This window comes from Saimiri boliviensis, chromosome 4 (genome assembly GCF_048565385.1).
Source record: "Saimiri boliviensis isolate mSaiBol1 chromosome 4, mSaiBol1.pri, whole genome shotgun sequence".
Classification (NCBI taxonomy): Eukaryota; Metazoa; Chordata; class Mammalia; order Primates; family Cebidae; genus Saimiri; species Saimiri boliviensis.
The window spans coordinates 73,977,421-73,995,209 of NC_133452.1; the positions used below are offsets into that span (position 1 = coordinate 73,977,421).

At 31.5% G+C, this 17,789-nt stretch overlaps 1 pseudogene; it reads left to right on the forward strand.

Annotated features, from left to right (window-relative positions):
• Window positions 1-6,572: 6,572 nt before the first annotated feature.
• On the forward strand, window positions 6,573-14,031 carry LOC104650637 (succinate dehydrogenase cytochrome b560 subunit, mitochondrial pseudogene; annotated as a pseudogene).
• Window positions 14,032-17,789: the final 3,758 nt, after the last annotated feature.

Below are 17,789 nucleotides of genomic sequence, written 5' to 3' on the forward strand. Positions count from 1 at the left end.
ACAATTTTTTTTTCAAACATTGGTTTTAGTCGGTACTGATTATAATTTAAAAAAAAAGTTAGGGATATTTGCCAGCAGGTTACAATGAGATAGTCATTATAGAGCAGTTATATTTGAACTTCTGATAAAAGTGAGAAAGCCAAAGAAAATTGTTAGCAAAGTCTCGATGAGATCCTGCCAAGCTCAAGCTCCAGAATTAGACACCCTTTGTTCAAATTTTGGCCTTGCCAATTACAAGGGCTCTTGGACAAACTAATGACTTCTAAGAATCTCAGTTTCCCATCTACATTATGACATTATTAATGATTCCTACCACATACAGTGCTGCAAAGATTTAATGATGTATTGATTATAAAGAACACTCAGTATATTAATAGCAATTATTATTTCTCAGTTTTAGAAGTGGAATTACGACAACAGTAGGCACAAAGAGAAATAAAAAGATAGAAATCTGCTTATAAATATTTACTAATATGTGAAAGGGGAAATGCCAGATATTTGAATACAACTATTTCTAACTAATAAATTGAAGACATACTGAGGAAATAAACCTATCTTTCTAAGTTAAACATTTTCTTCAATTGAATAAAACATTTAGACCTAAATTGGCAAGTCAGGTGCAAATTATAAATTGAAGAACCAAATTTGAATTTAAGCAGTACTCTGTAAGAAACTCTGGAGGCAATAAAAGATAATGGGTAGTTAGTTACACTAAAGTATAGGAGACACCTTTTCTTTCAGCTCAACTTTTTTTGTAAGTATGAAGAATCCAATGAGCAATTTTGCCAATAAAATATCCTCAATCTATGGTTTTTCTGTCAAATGGTGGTCACCCTTCTATAGTTTGCTTTTCCTTTTTGGAAGACATTGGGAATGTGGTTGGGGGCAAGTAGAGTATTGGCAGTCAAGTGCTCCACAGTATATTTGGGGACTGTCTGGTCCTATTTGTGAAGTTGAACAAAAACCCTTTTGTATAAAATAGTAAAAGAGAGGGAGCTGAGGATGATTAAATTCCCTGGTATTGGTAAAGCTCTCTAGCAGTGAAACACTAGGGATTTAATAAAACATAAAGCATTGCTTCTGACCATGCTGCTTTTTCCTAGCAAACATCATAGGAAGGTATTGTTGTCACAGTCACTGGGTTGAGATATAATAGAGTAATAGCTGGAGTTGGGCATGCTAATGACTTTCCTAGATTATAGTTATCTCCAAGTAATTGCTGGAAGTACTTGAAAATTGCAATTAAATTTTGCAAAGAATTTTTCTTAAGGTAGTTTGAATGCAAAATAAATGCTTTATTTTGTTTTGCTTTTAAATAAATCCTCAGTTTTTCTGCTCTACAATACACTTCCCGATACAAATGTCTTAAATAGCCTATCAAACATCTTTGTATATTCATTTGAATAATGAAATATAGCAAATTCTTTTTCAATAAGGAGCTTCTTTTCAATGCAAATTTTTTGGTAATAGAGACAGTAATAGAATGATTAGACAAATTAATTTTGAAACATATTTTAGTTGAAGATTTATTTTTTAAAAAACAGTAATGACAACTAGCTGTTTGACATACAAAAATTATATAATCTGATGTAGCTGCACTATTCCATTTAAACACACACACAAACACACACATTTTGGCTGCGCCTTTGCAAAGTGTTTTTAAAAATCTATTCAGATGTGGAGAATAACCTTGAATAATTATTTAAAACACTAGAGATAATTTTAACATGTTCAGGCTCTGGCACCCTTGACAAGCTGCTGCCATTTCTCACCCTGCACAGACTTCCTCCTCACCCCACTTGGTTTCAGTGCCCCATGACAAGATCCTGCCATCACCTTCCTTTGAAGATACCTGCCTTGCTCTTCTGTATCTAGCAGCATTTTATGTGAATTATTCAGAAGAAAGAAAGTGATAAAACCTAATATCTTTAGGGACTCTCTTAGTGTAGCATAGTGGCTATCACTTGAATTCTAGCACAGTCCCAAATCTTCACTCTAGGCAGATGAAGGGCTTTACAGAAAAGCACCAAGCAAAACAAAACACATTCTGAAAAGGCTCTTTTGCTAAACTAATCCTGGACACAAACCACACTGTTTGAAACTTCTTAAAAATTGTAATATAAGGAGCAGAGAATAGTTTCCTTAGCACACCAAACATACATTTTATCCAAAATTAGAAGCACAACAATATTATCTGTGTTTTTATTTTATTTTCTTTTCCTCAGGTGGTCAGAGAAGATTGTAGAAATTAATCTCTTTTGTAAACCAATACATAAATCCAGTTATGTTCTTAATATTGGATAAACTTTCTGAGAAATCCATCTTTAGGTGATTTTGCCATTTTGTAAATTTCACAGTGTGTTTACAAAAACAAACATAGTATAGCTTACTACACATCCAGACTATATGGTATCTTGCTCCCAAGCTACAACCTGTACACCATATTACTGTACTGAATACTTTAGGCAGTTGTAACACAATGGGTTGCATTTGTATATCTAAACATGGAATAGAAACAATAAAATTATGGTATTATAATCTCATGGGACCACCTTCTTATATGTGGTCATTGTTGACCAAACTGTTGTTACACATTATTGTATTTGCATTTGTAAAATAATATGGTTATCTGTCCCACTGTCTTTCAGAAAGTTTCATTTAACAGAATTCCTCTAATTATTTATCTACTAAAGAGTTTGTATAATGCAACTGTTGATGTAACTATGCTATATTACAAATGATCCCAAAGTTACAGTGGCTTTTAAAAACTAGCAATCATTTTTTAATACACAAGATCAAGAGTTAATGTGGATTGTGAACAGCAGGTGTGTTTCCACAACAGTTCCCTGTTTTTCTCAGGGAGAAGTAGGAACATAGGGCAGGCTTTTCTCATGGTGAACAGTGTAAACATAAGTAGATAAGGAAAATACTGCCAACACATTCAGGATTTTTCTAACATCGCTTTTTGCAGTGGGGCAGGGATATATATTCCACTGAACATATACCCTGGTAAAAATGTAGACTGAGGAAAGAATTGTGAAAATATATACTTTATTTCACAGTTTATCTCCAAGTGAGACTCAGCTACTACAATGTTGACAAACTGTTAAATTACTCAAAAAAAAAAAAAAGATTTCTCCTAGATTTTACAATATAGTATAGTCTCTTGATGTGAAGTCTTTTTGATTCTAGAGAAAAATGTTCAATTAAACTTCAGTATGAGAAGTATAATTTGTAATAAAAGCAGTATTCTACCTTAATGATGAACTCTATTTTTAACATCAGTGATATTATTATCTCCTTGTGCTTTCAGACAATAATATCTGGTATGATATTTTCAACTACATTTATATAAATGCACTCAACAAATACTATAGACTAAGTAATGGAAGACTCCTTGAGTTTCAAAAATTTCCTTGAAATGTTTCCAAAAGGTGAAATATTTTATATTCAGATTGGTGGAGATAGTATGCTATAGTTTGGTGACAATGTCATAATTGCCCATTACTTTGAAGAAAGTGGCTCCCTAGCTGTGAAAATCCAGCAATCTGCTAGGAGGAGTCAATCCTTCTGGGAAAAATTAGACTATAGATTTATTGTTAATAAATTTATTATTAACTACCAATGTTTTCTTCTTTTATGGGGAGGAAGATTTCAAGTTAAAAAAATAAAAGTTAAATGTAAACTTTTGGAGAGTGAAGAATAGTGAAGGAAATCGATTTAAGAAAAGTCTTAAGTTGTGTAGGACTAAATCTAAAAACGCTTATTAATGAAGGTCAAAATTAAATATTTGGAAGACAGACTACATGGAAATATTTTAAAAAGAGGCTACATTATTATTATTATATAAAGCATCTACTCCTCTAGACTTCAAATTCTATAAAGTTTCTATGTGTATGTAAGCTAGTATTTTATTACTAGCTTACATATTTTATAGCATCAAGTTAAAGAAATAAATGCTCATTTTAGAAAATTCTAATTTCATAAAGATTGTATGTGCAGCTTAGAGAGTTAAAAAACAGCAGAAATCAACTAAAGAAAGTCATTCTAAATCTAAATTATTTCTTACAACAGGGTCCAGCAAGAATGAAAGCTGACAGATATTTTAAACAAAGGGATTTTAAAGAAAAGAGTATCTATGGGATGAGGACAGCATAAAGGGAACAAAAGCATAAGGTAGGCAAATAGAGGCTAGAAATTAGTAGCAAGCCTTTGTGGCTGTTAGGATTGAAGAATCAAAGAGATAAAACAGTGCTGCAGGAGCCCAGTGACTGTCAGAGCAATGTAGAAGTGATCAGCTGGTAAGATGTGATTCTTAAGGGTTACAAGTACTGCAGCAAACACACTGCTGAAAGACAAGGAAGGCAGAGAGAAAAAACAAAAGCCTTAAAATCTGTCTCATATCTCAATCTCCTGCTGGTGATTTTCATTAGTTACATCCAACTGGAAGCCAGCTAGTGGGGAAGCCATGACATTGCAGTGCACAGGGATAGAACTCCCAGGGAAGGAAGCAAGAAAGAGAAGGACAAAGATTGGATTTGGGGGCGGGCAGTATTTAACATACACCTTCCTCTACAAGAGTGATTACCTGAGTATAGAGAGGATAACAATAATATGAGCATGAGGCCAGTGGTGACAATACAGTGAGCATAGAGCCACACAAACGAAATTGGTGATGACCAGTAGAAAGAATAAAGTGTAAAGCAATGAAAGAGCACGTATTTACTCCCTAGGGGGAAAAAAAAAAGTGTGTCTTCCTGGGTCACTACCAAACGAAGAATGGAGAGTAAATTGTGGTAGTTCGACTGAGGGGACTCATATACAAAGAGTAAATCTGCCATTAAGAGATTGAAACTTGAAGAAATATAACACAATTATCTTAAAAGATATAAGTCCACACATGCTATAGTGTAACCTACTAATGTTTTTAGATTCTCATTGTGTTTCATATAAAAAAACACTCTCTTAATGACTTTTAAATCCTACCTAATATCTCTTGCATTACTACAGACTGTGCTTTTATCATGAACTTTTCCCCTAGCAGTTATAAAGATTAGCAAGTATATTTTATATATGGATGCCAAGTATACATTTTCTTTGCTCTAGTTTAAATAAATAGTATTGTGGAATTTTATATAATAATTTATATACTGCAGACTTTATTTTCATATTTATAGCAGAGCATGTAGTTATGAATCATTTTTCAACTTGTTTAGGAATTTGAGATTGAAGCTTCCTTTTTTTATTTTTGGGAATTTTGAAGCAATGGAGAAAAAATGTATGTGAACTTAGAACATTCTGAATTATTCTTTATCCTGAAGTTGTATTTATCAACACACATTCCTTTTCAGATGTAAAAATATTTTTGTTAAATTAATGAAGATAAAATATATCATGCTACTTTCATCTCCTCTTGAAGTATTCCAAATTGATAAGAGGCAGTAGAAAGATTTTTTTTCAAAAATTAAGTTTAAGAAATTGTAGCTTGAAATCTTTTAAACTTATATTATCTAGTGAGGAAAAGCGAACGATGGGCTACAGGCCAAGTCCTGTCTACTGTGTATTTAATAAATAAAGTTTTATTGAAATTCAACAAATTTGCTATGTTTATATTAACCATGAAATACTTCACAGTAAAAGAGCAGAGTTATGTTGTTTCAAAAGAGACCTTATGACCCACAAATTCTAAAATATTTACTAGATGGTACAAAAAAAAATGTGTCTACCTATCCTATGTAATTATGTTCTTCAATGATATTAAGGAATTAAGAGGTTTGTCTGGTGTATTTCTGATGTAGCAATAATGACATATAATTATAAATAGGAACTTGGTTACAATCCTTTTGTCAATAGATGGAATTTAGTACACAAAAACCTTTCAAAGAAATAAAATCATTCTTATAAGTATATATTAAAATAGCACAAAATAAACATTCCATGAATAAATTTGTTAAACTAAGTTCAATCAATTGCACAATAAGGAGCTTCCCAATAAATATATTTTAGCATGAATGGTATTTTACATTAATTAATGTAGCTAAAAATCTAGCTCCATATAAACTTTTTCATGTTAGGTTCATATTTTGGGGAAATAATGTACATTTTAGCATCTACTTCATAAAGATAATTCTATAATTTTATAATTTAATATTAATAAATTTAAACATCTCCATAAAACTAGAAATCCAATGACTACTGAGTTTTCATAAATACCATGTTGAAAGTGAGACTATTTAAGGCAAAGACTGAACACCAAAGCCATATTGCAAGTATCTTTTTCTAGGAAAAATTTTAGAATTGATTGAAGGAACTAAAGCAAATAAAATACATAAGCAAAATTTGGAAAATAAAAATGAGCCTAGTATTTAGCAGAGATTGTGAAGAACCTTTGAAAGCTGGCAAGGAGAAAAGATGGAATCAATGAAGAAAGCTGAAAGACAAAACGTATGCAGGAAAGGCTACTTGAGAAGGTGGGAGCAACACTAAGAGTAAGTGATCCATCTGTGGAGGTGGTGATCATAGAGGCAGGAGTTTCCTAAAGAGTAACTGTCAAGGTTCCACAGCAAACCTTGATGGTTACCCCTTGTCAAGAGCCTGAACAGGAACCTTCCTTCATCTGTGAACTTCCTCCACCCAAGCTAAAGAACAGCAACAGTGATGTTTTCCTCCATACTCTTAGTGACAACCAGATAATTCCAGGTGGATCAAGAAGTACCATACTTCTCATGTGAATAATAATGGTTAGGAAAACACTCCATCCAGCAAGATTGATGTCCTTCAGTTCTCTAGTTCTATTTATACAAACAATAGTGTTAGCTTCTGAAGCAAGTCCTGTCCAATTCAATATTTACATACAAATTGTACAAGCTGACTTAGTAATACATCTAATAAATAAATACAAATCTTATACACACACATACACTTGGACATATATCATACATGACATATATCTATATATCTGTATCTGTATCGATCAATCTATCTATTCATCATCAGATATTGAGGATTACCTACAACACAAAAGAGAAAGGCATAATAATGAATTAGCATAAATAACTTTCAATAAAGGTAACAGAGATAACTGAGCAAATAGACCAGGAACACAGAGCCAAAACATTTAATATCTTCAAAGAAATTCACTGAGGAATATAATACATATAAGAAAGGCTAAAAGTTGTTATGGATGTTTAACTTGAATCATTTGAATTAAAAACAAAACTAAATGTAAATGGTAGACATAGCTGAAGTTAATATTTGTGATATATCTTGTTCTTTTAAAAACAGCAATAAATAAGGGTTAATTGAAGTGGAATACACTTCTAATGTCTCTCTCATCTTTTAAAATTAATTCCAGAGAATGACTAGAGAGAATAAATGATAAACACTATTCAAAGAATTCACACAAAGTTCCCAAAAATAGAGATAAAGTAAAAAGAACAGTCACATTAAAAGAGTCCAGTGAGGACCCATCTATTGAGTAAGATAAATTAATAGTAATAAAAATAAAAAAATAATAACATTGGTAACTGTCCAAAAACATGGTAAGGGCTTAATAGAAAGGAAAGAAAACTCTTAAGATTGTCTACTAATTAATGAGGATCAGAAATATCTCAGATTTCTTACTACCATGACACAAAGATGGGAACAATGGGGACTCAAAAATATGGGGCTGGGGGAAGGGCTGAAAAACTACCTATTGGGTACAATCCTCATTACCTGGGTGACAGGATTATATGTACCTCAAATCTCATCATAATGCAATTTTCTCATGTAACAAAGCTGCGCATGTACCCATTGAATCTGAACTAAAGGTTTAAATTGTTTAAAAAATGTAATTAATAAAAAATAAACTGTTACTACTACTGTTTACCATAAAATGCAATCATATTTTAACATATTTTTAGAAAATAAATATTACACTTAGGATTCTATAGTTATTGTTAGGAGTATAATGACAAAATAAACATACTTTTAAACAAAGTGAAAGAAACTAGACATGTTACTTCCTCAAATCTTCTCTGAGAGAATTATTAAAGTATTTTTCCAATTAACTAAGCAAGTAATACAAAAGAAAATGGTAAGCTAATCATTTGTATATAAAGAAAACAGGCTTAATTGGCTCACAGTTCTTTAGGCTGTACAGGCATGACACCAGTATCTGCTTCTGGTGAAGGCCTTCGGAAGCTTACAATCATGGCAGGAGGAGGGAGATCTGATATAACCCTATGGCAAGAGTGGAAAAAAAGAGAAAAAGTGGGGAGTTGCCACTCTCTTTCAAAACAACCAGCTCTACTGTGAAGTACTAGAGAACTCACTTATTACCAAGATGAGGACACTAAGCTATTCATGAGGGATCCACCCCTATGACACACTTCCTGTTAGGACCACAACAACATTGGAGTTCACATTACAACTTGGTTTTGAAAGGAACACACATCCAAGTCATATAAGAATTATCTATTATCTCTTGAAAGCTTTTAATATAGGTCAATAGCAGATGCTCTTAAGATATATTGGGGCAGAGCCGTGAACCAGATAAAGCACACACAGTAGTGCATAGACACAAAATCTCACCACATTCCTGACCCCATTATCTTACAAAAGAAGTCTCTAAGCTATTGAAAGAGTGTAAAACACCCTCTCAAATAAGGAGCCCAGATATTATGTACTACCTTGGATGACAGAAAATAAACAAGCTGTCTGCTACTGAGAAACAACTGGAAAAATCCACTTGGGCTGAAGATACTAAATTGATAAAGGTGGTTTGACTACCAATCTAAGAGAATATTTATACTCCCTTCCAACTTGATTTTCCATAGACATGATAAAGTGGCTTCCATGAGAAGGAAGAATAAGATGCTAAGGAACCACTATCCCTGAGGCCAAGGCATACAAAACCTGTCTAGGACAAAAGAATAACCAGCAGAACTGAGAACTACCCTGTCCTCCAAATTATACTTGCACCCAGTAAAATCCAGAATAATCTAAAACTGGGGGAAGGGCAAGAGTGTCCATAAAGAACATCTAGTGTTGCAGGCATCTAAGTCTAACAGAAGAAGAGGATAGAACACTATGAATGACTTAGTTGCATCCCACTATTGAAGAAATTTGAAACTTGTGTGCTGTTGTAATTACAGCAATAACAAAAGTTAAATTCTACTCAATAATTGACTCAATTGAACCCTCCAGACCAAAAGCCTGAAAAAAGATGAGGCATAAATGTTATTTATTCCAGTTTCTTATGTCCTTTGGCCTATAATGCCTATTATTCCACCAAAAATTATCAAAAAATCAAGAATAAAAAAGTCAGAATTCATAGTTAATAGAACTAGACCTAAAGAAGTACCATATAAAAAGTTTTTAAAATTATGACAAGAGCATGATAGAGAATGTTGATAGATGAAAAATTAAAAAAAAAGTCACATGGAAATTCTACAAAAACATATCAAATAAAATATTTGTTTGATGGTTTTAGCAACAGAATGTATACAGTGGAAATAAAAATTGTAGTCCAAGAGAAATTATCCAAACTAAAATACAAAAAATAATTTTTAAAAATTTAGAATATGGTATCCTGTGGGACATTACCTAATGGTCTAACATATGTAAAATTGTTGAAGTCTTGGTAAGAGAATTTAGAAGGCATAGGGAAGAAGATAAATTTGATGAGAAAATGGTATAAACACACACACATCTCAGACAGGCACAGTTAATTGTTGAAACTAACAATAAAGAGAAGATATTGAAGACTTCCAGAAGGTTAATATATATATATGTGTGTGTGTGTGTGTGTGTATGTGTATACAGTATATATACAATATATTGTGTATATATATGTGTATATATATAGTATAACCTTCCAGAAGGTTAATATATATATATATATATATATATATATATATATATACACACACACACACACATATGTGTGTGTGTGTGTATCTGCAGAAGAACAAAATTTAGAATTAGAGTTGGCTTTTGTTAAAAATCAAGACAAATCAGAGGACAACTGAGTGACATTAAAATCCTTTAAAAGTAACAACTAATGAACATGGTGAAACCCCGTCTCTACCTGGTGGGACAAGACTCAGTCTCAAAAATATATATAATAAAATGAAGTCTCAAAAATGTATGTAATAAAATGAAATGAAATAAATAACAACTAGTAATTTTATATCTAATGAATGTATATTTCAATAATGAAGCCAAATAAAAGATATTTCAGATGAACATATTCCAGAGAATGCATCTGACACAGAACTGCCATGTAAGAAATGATAAAGGAAGGAGTAATATCAATAGATAAAACAATAAATAAAGCAAAAAAATAGCTAAAATTGTAGATAAAAAATGGTTTTCTTATTTTACATTCTTTAAAGAATAACTGCCTAATGAAAATAATGATAATATATTTGAGGAATCATGTTATTTATAGAATAATGTATGACAACAGTAGCACAAAGTATGGAAAGTGGCAAATAGAAAATTTCTTACACTGTACATGAAGTGGTAAAAGAATATATGAAGACAGTAACATAAATTAAAGAATTATATTGTAAACTTTAGAACACTCAAAAAGGAATATTAACTAAGTTAAACAAGATAAACAAGACCATATATTTTATATTAATTTTGTAAATAAATATTACCCAAAAAGCGAAAACAAAGGGAAAAACAAACAAAAAAACATTGGTTTAAGTCAAACAGCTAGCAATATGACAGATTCAAATCAAACCATATAAATGAACTGATCATCACAGTTATAATTATCAGATTGAATAAAAAAGCAAGAAATCCGTGAGTCAAATATGAAATCAAAGGGACAAAATAAAATATTTTAAAAAGAATGAAAATCAAAGTACAGTATGTTAAAAATATTGTGATCTGATAAAGTAGTGTTTATGGGGAAATTTGTAGCATTAAATACTTATACTAGGAAAGTGGAAAAGTTCCAAAATAACCATATAGGTTTCTGTCTTTAAAAAATTAGGGCATATAGAGTAAAATAAACCAAAGTGAATAGAGTTATGGAAATAATGTAGAAATAGAAATAAAAATGAATGAAATTGAAAACAGAAAACAACCTGAAAATCAAGAAAATTAAAGCTATTTCTTTGAAAATATCAATACAATCAATAAAACTCTGGCAAAACTAATAAGAAAAAAAAAAAAGAGAGTAAATAAATTACCAGTGTTTGGAACAAAAGTCATTACTGAGTTCACAGTCATTAAAATAATAATAAGGGAATAATACAAACAAGTAAATGTAAGTTAGTTCAGTAACACAAATACAATTCTACATATAGATAAACGTTACAAACTACTAAAACTCAACATGAAATATATAACCTGAATAAATTGAATTCATAGTTAAACTTTCAAAAAGGAATCTACTTGCATGTTTATACAATTCTTCAAAATGTTTAAAGAAGAAATAATATCAATTCTATAAAATTTCTTCAAAAAATAAAAAAAGAAAATACTTCTCAACTTTTAAAAATAAATTTTATTGTGCAAATTTAAATTATATATTATATTATGAGAGACATATTAGGAGAAAACTGCTTACTATAGCAATGCTAATTAACATATACATCCTCTCACATATTTACCTTTTTTTTTTTTTTTTTTTTGGTGTGTGTGTGGCAAAAGCAGCTACAATCTGCTCATTGAGTAAAAATGTTGAATACAAAAAGCATACTTAATTTTAATCCTCATGTTGTATAGTTCATCTCACATATTTTCTACTTTCTATCATTTTACCAACATTTCCCCATTTTTTTTCACCCTACCCAACTCAGGCCCTAGTAACTCTGTTTTATTTTCTCTCTCAGTATATTTGACTTTTAAATAAAGATTTCATATAAGTGTAATAATATAATATTTTTCTTTTTGTGTTGGATTATTTCACTTAGCATAAGGTGCTGCTCTAGGTTCATTCATGTTGTGGCAAATAACAGGATCTCCTCCAGTTTTAAGTCTGAATAATATCCCATTGTTTATCCATTCATCCATTGATTGATCTTAAAACTTAGGTTGCCTCCAGATCTTGGCTATTATGAATAATCCTGCAATGAACAGGGGAGTGCAGATATCTTTACTTGTTGGTGATTTCATTTTCTTTGGTTCTATCTGTCTACAGAAGAGTGATTGCTGGGTCATGCAATGGTTGTATTTTTATTTTCTCTAGAAATCTCCACCCTGTTTTCTGTAATGGCTTCACCAATCTACAGTCAATAAAATATAGTACAATAAAGGAAACTACAGGCTTAACATTCTTCATGAACACAGATGCAAATTTCCAACAAAATATTAGCAAATTTAATTCAGTAATACATGAAAAGAGAAATGCATCATAAATATGGTTCATCCCAGCAATGCTTGGCTGTTTTAACATGCAAAAATAAAACAGTATAACTGAATATATTAGTAACATAAAGAAAACATTAGATAATTATATCAACTGAGGCAAAAAAATTATATTTTGAACATGTTACATTCAATCATAGTAAAGACAAAAAACTGAGGCTAGCATCATACTGAGTGGTGAAAACGAAATTCTTACCATTTTAAATTGGAAACAAGGTAAGGATATATATTCTGAGCACAGTTATTCAATATCTTACTGTGAATCTTAGCCAATGCATTAAAGCAAACTACTGAATTTTTTTTTGAAAGTAGAAATTAAAAAGGAAGAAATAATTGTTGCTGTTTGTAAAATGGCTTAATCTTCTACATAGAAAATCCCAAAGATTTTAAAATCATCACGTAAAACTCATAAATGGATTTGCCAAAGATAAATAATAAAAAATAAGGATCAGCATATAAATAACAGTAATATTTATATATACTATCAGTAGATATTTGGAACCAAAATTTAAAAAAATGTATATACCACCTTAATAAATAAAATAGGAAAATATATAATAGAACATTCGCAGGATGTATATGTGGAAAACTAAAATACCATGGAGCTAAAATTCAAAGAAGATTCAATTAACTAGAGACATAGTGTTTAGGGATTGAAAACTCAATTAAGATTCTAATTTCCCTTATCTTTATATTTAGTGCAATTGCAATGAAAACACAGTAGGGTAATTATAGTTAACAACAATTTATTGTATATTTCAAAATAGCTGGAAGAGAGGATTTGAAATGTTCCCAAAACAAAAAGAAATGATACATGTTTAGGTGATATATATCTTATATACCCCTATTTGATCATTGCACATTATATACCTGTATCAAAATATCACATGTATCCCATAAATATTATTATAATGTGTTAATGAAAAATTTATCAATATAATTTTTAACCTTGGAGAAAACACCCAGAAAGCATTTCTGTAGAATATTGGCAGAATGATTTTATAAATATACATAGAAACAAAAAGAACTTAGACTAATAAAAATTTTTGAAAAAGAATTTAAAGTACTCACCCAATCTGATTATAAGGCTTACTATATGGTTTTAGCAGTCAGTACACTGTGGTTTTGTTGTAATAATGTAACTCTAAATTAACTTTCATCCAGGCTGGAACTCAAGAGGGCTGCACTCTTGCTGGGGCATGTTGGTCGTCATTGCCTCCGAACCCACTTTAGTCCCCAGCTCTGTATCAGAAATGCTTTTCTGATGGTTGCTTTGGGAACCATGGCCAAAGAAGAGATGGAGCAGTTCTGAAATAAGAACACAGGTTCAAACTATTCTTTATCTCCCACATTATTATCTACAGTTGGTATCTTCCCATAGCGATGTCCATCTGTCACTGTAGCACTGATATTGCTTTAAGTGCAAAGGTCTCTTTTTTTTTTTTTGACATGTAGGCCCTGTTGCTCCCTGGGAACTTTGAGTCTTATTTGGAACTCATGAAATTGACTCTCATCTTCCTTCTCATGTATTATACTGAGAATGGGATTTGACACTTGATGTGGGACCTAGGAAAAGGGTTGAAGATTCCCCAGATATACCAGTTTGGAGTGGTTGTCTTGGTTCTTAACTTTGTTGTCCTCTGTAGGCTGGCAGCCATGTGAAGAGTGGAAGTTCCCAGAATCATCTTCCTACACATGATTAGATTCACCTGTCACCCTGTTTGATACTCTTTATCTGCAGCCTGGGCAAAGTTCTTCTCATTAGTTTAGATCCTTTTGTGCTTTCAAATACCCTTGGAGCTCAGTAGCAGTAGAGTAACTTGTAGATCATAGCAGTGGAAAAGAGAACCTTTCTTGCCCATAGCTTGCCTACTCTGGGCCCAGAAGCACTTATTTTCTCTTTATACTGGGCTTTGATTTGTGCTGAGGATCAACTTTTGGCTCCTTCTTCCTGAGGCAGTGGAAACAATGCCAGCTGTATGGCCTCTGCCCTGGGGGCTAGGGATGAAATTGTTAGTGCCACTGCTTGTGGGTTGCTGGCATAAAGGACAATTACGTTCACTGGTAGAGCCGAGGCCTTTAACACCTACACAGTATTATTGAAAGAAGAGAGATGGGGGGTGGAACAGAATTAGTCTATCTCAGCTAGAGGGAGTTATAGATTGGAGCAGCTGCTTTGGGGAGAAAATATATAGCTTTTGACACAGAAGAAAATCCAGAAAATTATCATTGAATACATTATAGGTTATTTATTTTTCTTGCCTATTTTCAGTAAAACAAACCTCTTAATTTCATGTTTTCTAATTCAAATCCATGTATCATCTTTTTCTGAAACTTAATTAAAATACTCATTTAATAAAAGAATATACCTCTAGATTATAAAAATGTGTAAAGTCTATAAAAAGATTTGAAGAAATATGGTCAATTGCTCTAATAGAGGAGCAAAGGCAATTCAGTTTGTTTAACAAATGATATAAAAACAGTTTTATTTCCTCAATATGCACAAAAGGGAACCTTGATCTATACCTCATACTACATACAGATTAATTTAATTGTCTGTAAATTATACTTTCAATAAACCAGACTAAAAGAGTTAGGAAGAGTATGATACACTTCATTTTTTAAAAAATAACACATTCTATACACATAGAGTACAAATGTGTAAATGCACATGGAGTAGTTAAGTAATATACTTAGCAAGCATATAATTCTAAGCATATTGTTATTGGAGATGATGGTAAAATGGCCTCTGGGTTTTCCATAAATATTTAACAAAATTAATTTAGTGCCAACATTTATCTATGGCTTTACAAATATATTAACACTTTTAATTTTCAAAGAAACCATAAACAGTAGCTATAATAATTATCTCTGTATTAAAAGAATATTAAGGCACAGAGATGAAAAGTAACATTGATGAAGTCACATTTATTGTACATGGTAGATAGGTGATTTAAACCAAACTGTCTTGCTCTAGGTAACCGTCCTTTAACTGTTAAGTCATCTTGCATCTCTGCTCTGCCTCACTTCTACTCTGAGTTGTACAAAACTGCAATTATAAATGACCTATGGAACACAAAAATCTGATAAGTGAGAGGAAAAAAGACAAGTCACAGTGTTTCAGAGTCTCTATATGGACTTGTAACATAAGTTACCAAAGACAAACCATAATAAAAACACATGGATGAGAATCAAACACAAGCTCTCCCAATCTCTACTGTTGAGCCATTTTGAGCAAACAAAATTTACTGCCTCAGAGCATCCTGACATAACTTTTAGTTTCACTTCAAGAGCCTCAGGTTTCTTTCAAAACTTTTTAATTAAAATCAGTGATTATTATATTTTCAATAACTGAGTAAAGCTTTACTTGAAAGAGCATACATTCCTATTTGAGGATTGTAGAAGGTCAACAAGTTGCAGGTCTCTGCATATCACCAGCATAGTACAGGTCAATTAACCATTAAGAAACATGTGTCCATAACTTAGTAGATATAGTATATAGAAAAGCTAGATAAGCCTCTCTAAAAATCCACAGTCTTGAATTTTGGATAGGCAAAATATTTCCTCTAAGTATCTATAATATTAGGAGGAAAAGAGAAACATTTTGATGTCTGTGAATGTCCTCCAGCCAAAGACCGGTAGGAAGATACCTGTATTCAACATTGGTTTATTAAATCACACAATAATAGATCCCTCCCACTATCGCCCTAGGGAGTGAGGGTGTTAGAAAGATCTTAGAGGCTTTGACTTTGTGTTAGGTGACTTAGCAGTAAGGTCAAGGAAAAGAGACTTTGGTATGGGTTAGATCTTGTCAGGAAGAAGCAATAAGTACCGTATATAAGTAGAAATCTTAAATTGTTTTCTGGAGAAAAGGAAGAATGGAACTCAGCTGAAGATTCAATGCTCAAGAAGCAGTAGTCACTCACAATAGCTAGGATAGAGAGTTTTTTGGCATTTTTGTAGCTGAGGCAATGGCCTAGATTTTGTGCTCAAATATGATTACAAAGTAGTGTTGTTTATATGTTTATCAGTCACAGCCATGGAGTGGCCTTTGTCTAATGTGGGTATTCTGTGATATGGTTTATATTCAAGAAGAGTATACCACTGCGTAGCTACAAGTGCCAGGAGAGAGCCAGAAGAAATAATTCTAAATGTGTCTAATGCTTCCAGACCAGCTCCTAGTACTCAGGAGCTTCTTTCCTCTTTCTCAAGAAAACTGAAATAGTAAGAATGGTGAACCTACTATGTAAGAACTATGCCCTTTTTACTAATTATCAACAATAAATTTAATTTGATAAGCAATGGGTGTAATAATGATTTACAATTTTATATTCACTAAAGTAGCACAAAAGTCAGTTACATAGGGTGACAAAGTAATATTTGTGTTTGAATTCATTTTAAAGTTTTCTTTCCCCTCTGTTAATCTCTTCTGATATTCATTGTTGCTTATGGACATAGGATGGTTTCTTAACCTGGGATCATTTTATTATTATTATTTATAATTTACCAAGATTTGTTACTTTAATTGCTCAAAGTTCAGTTTTAGTAACACATCTCTAACACCGACATTTTACAGATATTTGAAATCTCTTATTGCATTTTTTAAAATGCTTGCACATTTTTTTTAACTTTTTCTAGGTATAACCTCATATATCTCTACTGTGAACGCATTCTCAATTATGTGGGTCAAACAAAACTTGCTCCAGTATTGCATTTTTTTCTTTTCTTTCTTTCACAATGTTAATAGAAGTCATTTAATCCTATTCTCAGTTAGTGCAAAGAATTACCCCTTGGTCAGATCTCTAGTATAAAATTATGTACTGCTTATATGGACAGAAACGTGAACATCTTTATTACCCATGTCTTGAATTAAGCATCTCCCTAGAGTTCAGTATCTCTGAAGTATTTGAAACACTCATTTAGATCCCTACTCCAATCTTTTAGCCAAATAAGAAATTGCATAATAAATTTTGCAACAGTAAATATAAAAAATTAAAGTTATGTGCAAAACTTTATATATATATATCTATGTATATATAAAGTTATTATAAATGTTAGGATTTACTCATATATACAGTACACATATATATATATACATATATATATGTATATACGTGTATATATACATATATATACACATATATACATATATATACGTGTATATATATATACGTATATATATATGGTTTACTTTGTGTAAGTTTTTACTTTGTGTAAATTGCTTGGTCTTATTGCTTACATAGCCTTTAAAGAATGTATTGAGTTATATATAAAGTTATACATATACATATATATATGTATATATATACATATATATACGTATATGTATATACGTATATATATGTATATATATGTGTATGTGTATATATATATATATATATATATATATATATATATATATATATGGTTTACTTTGTGTA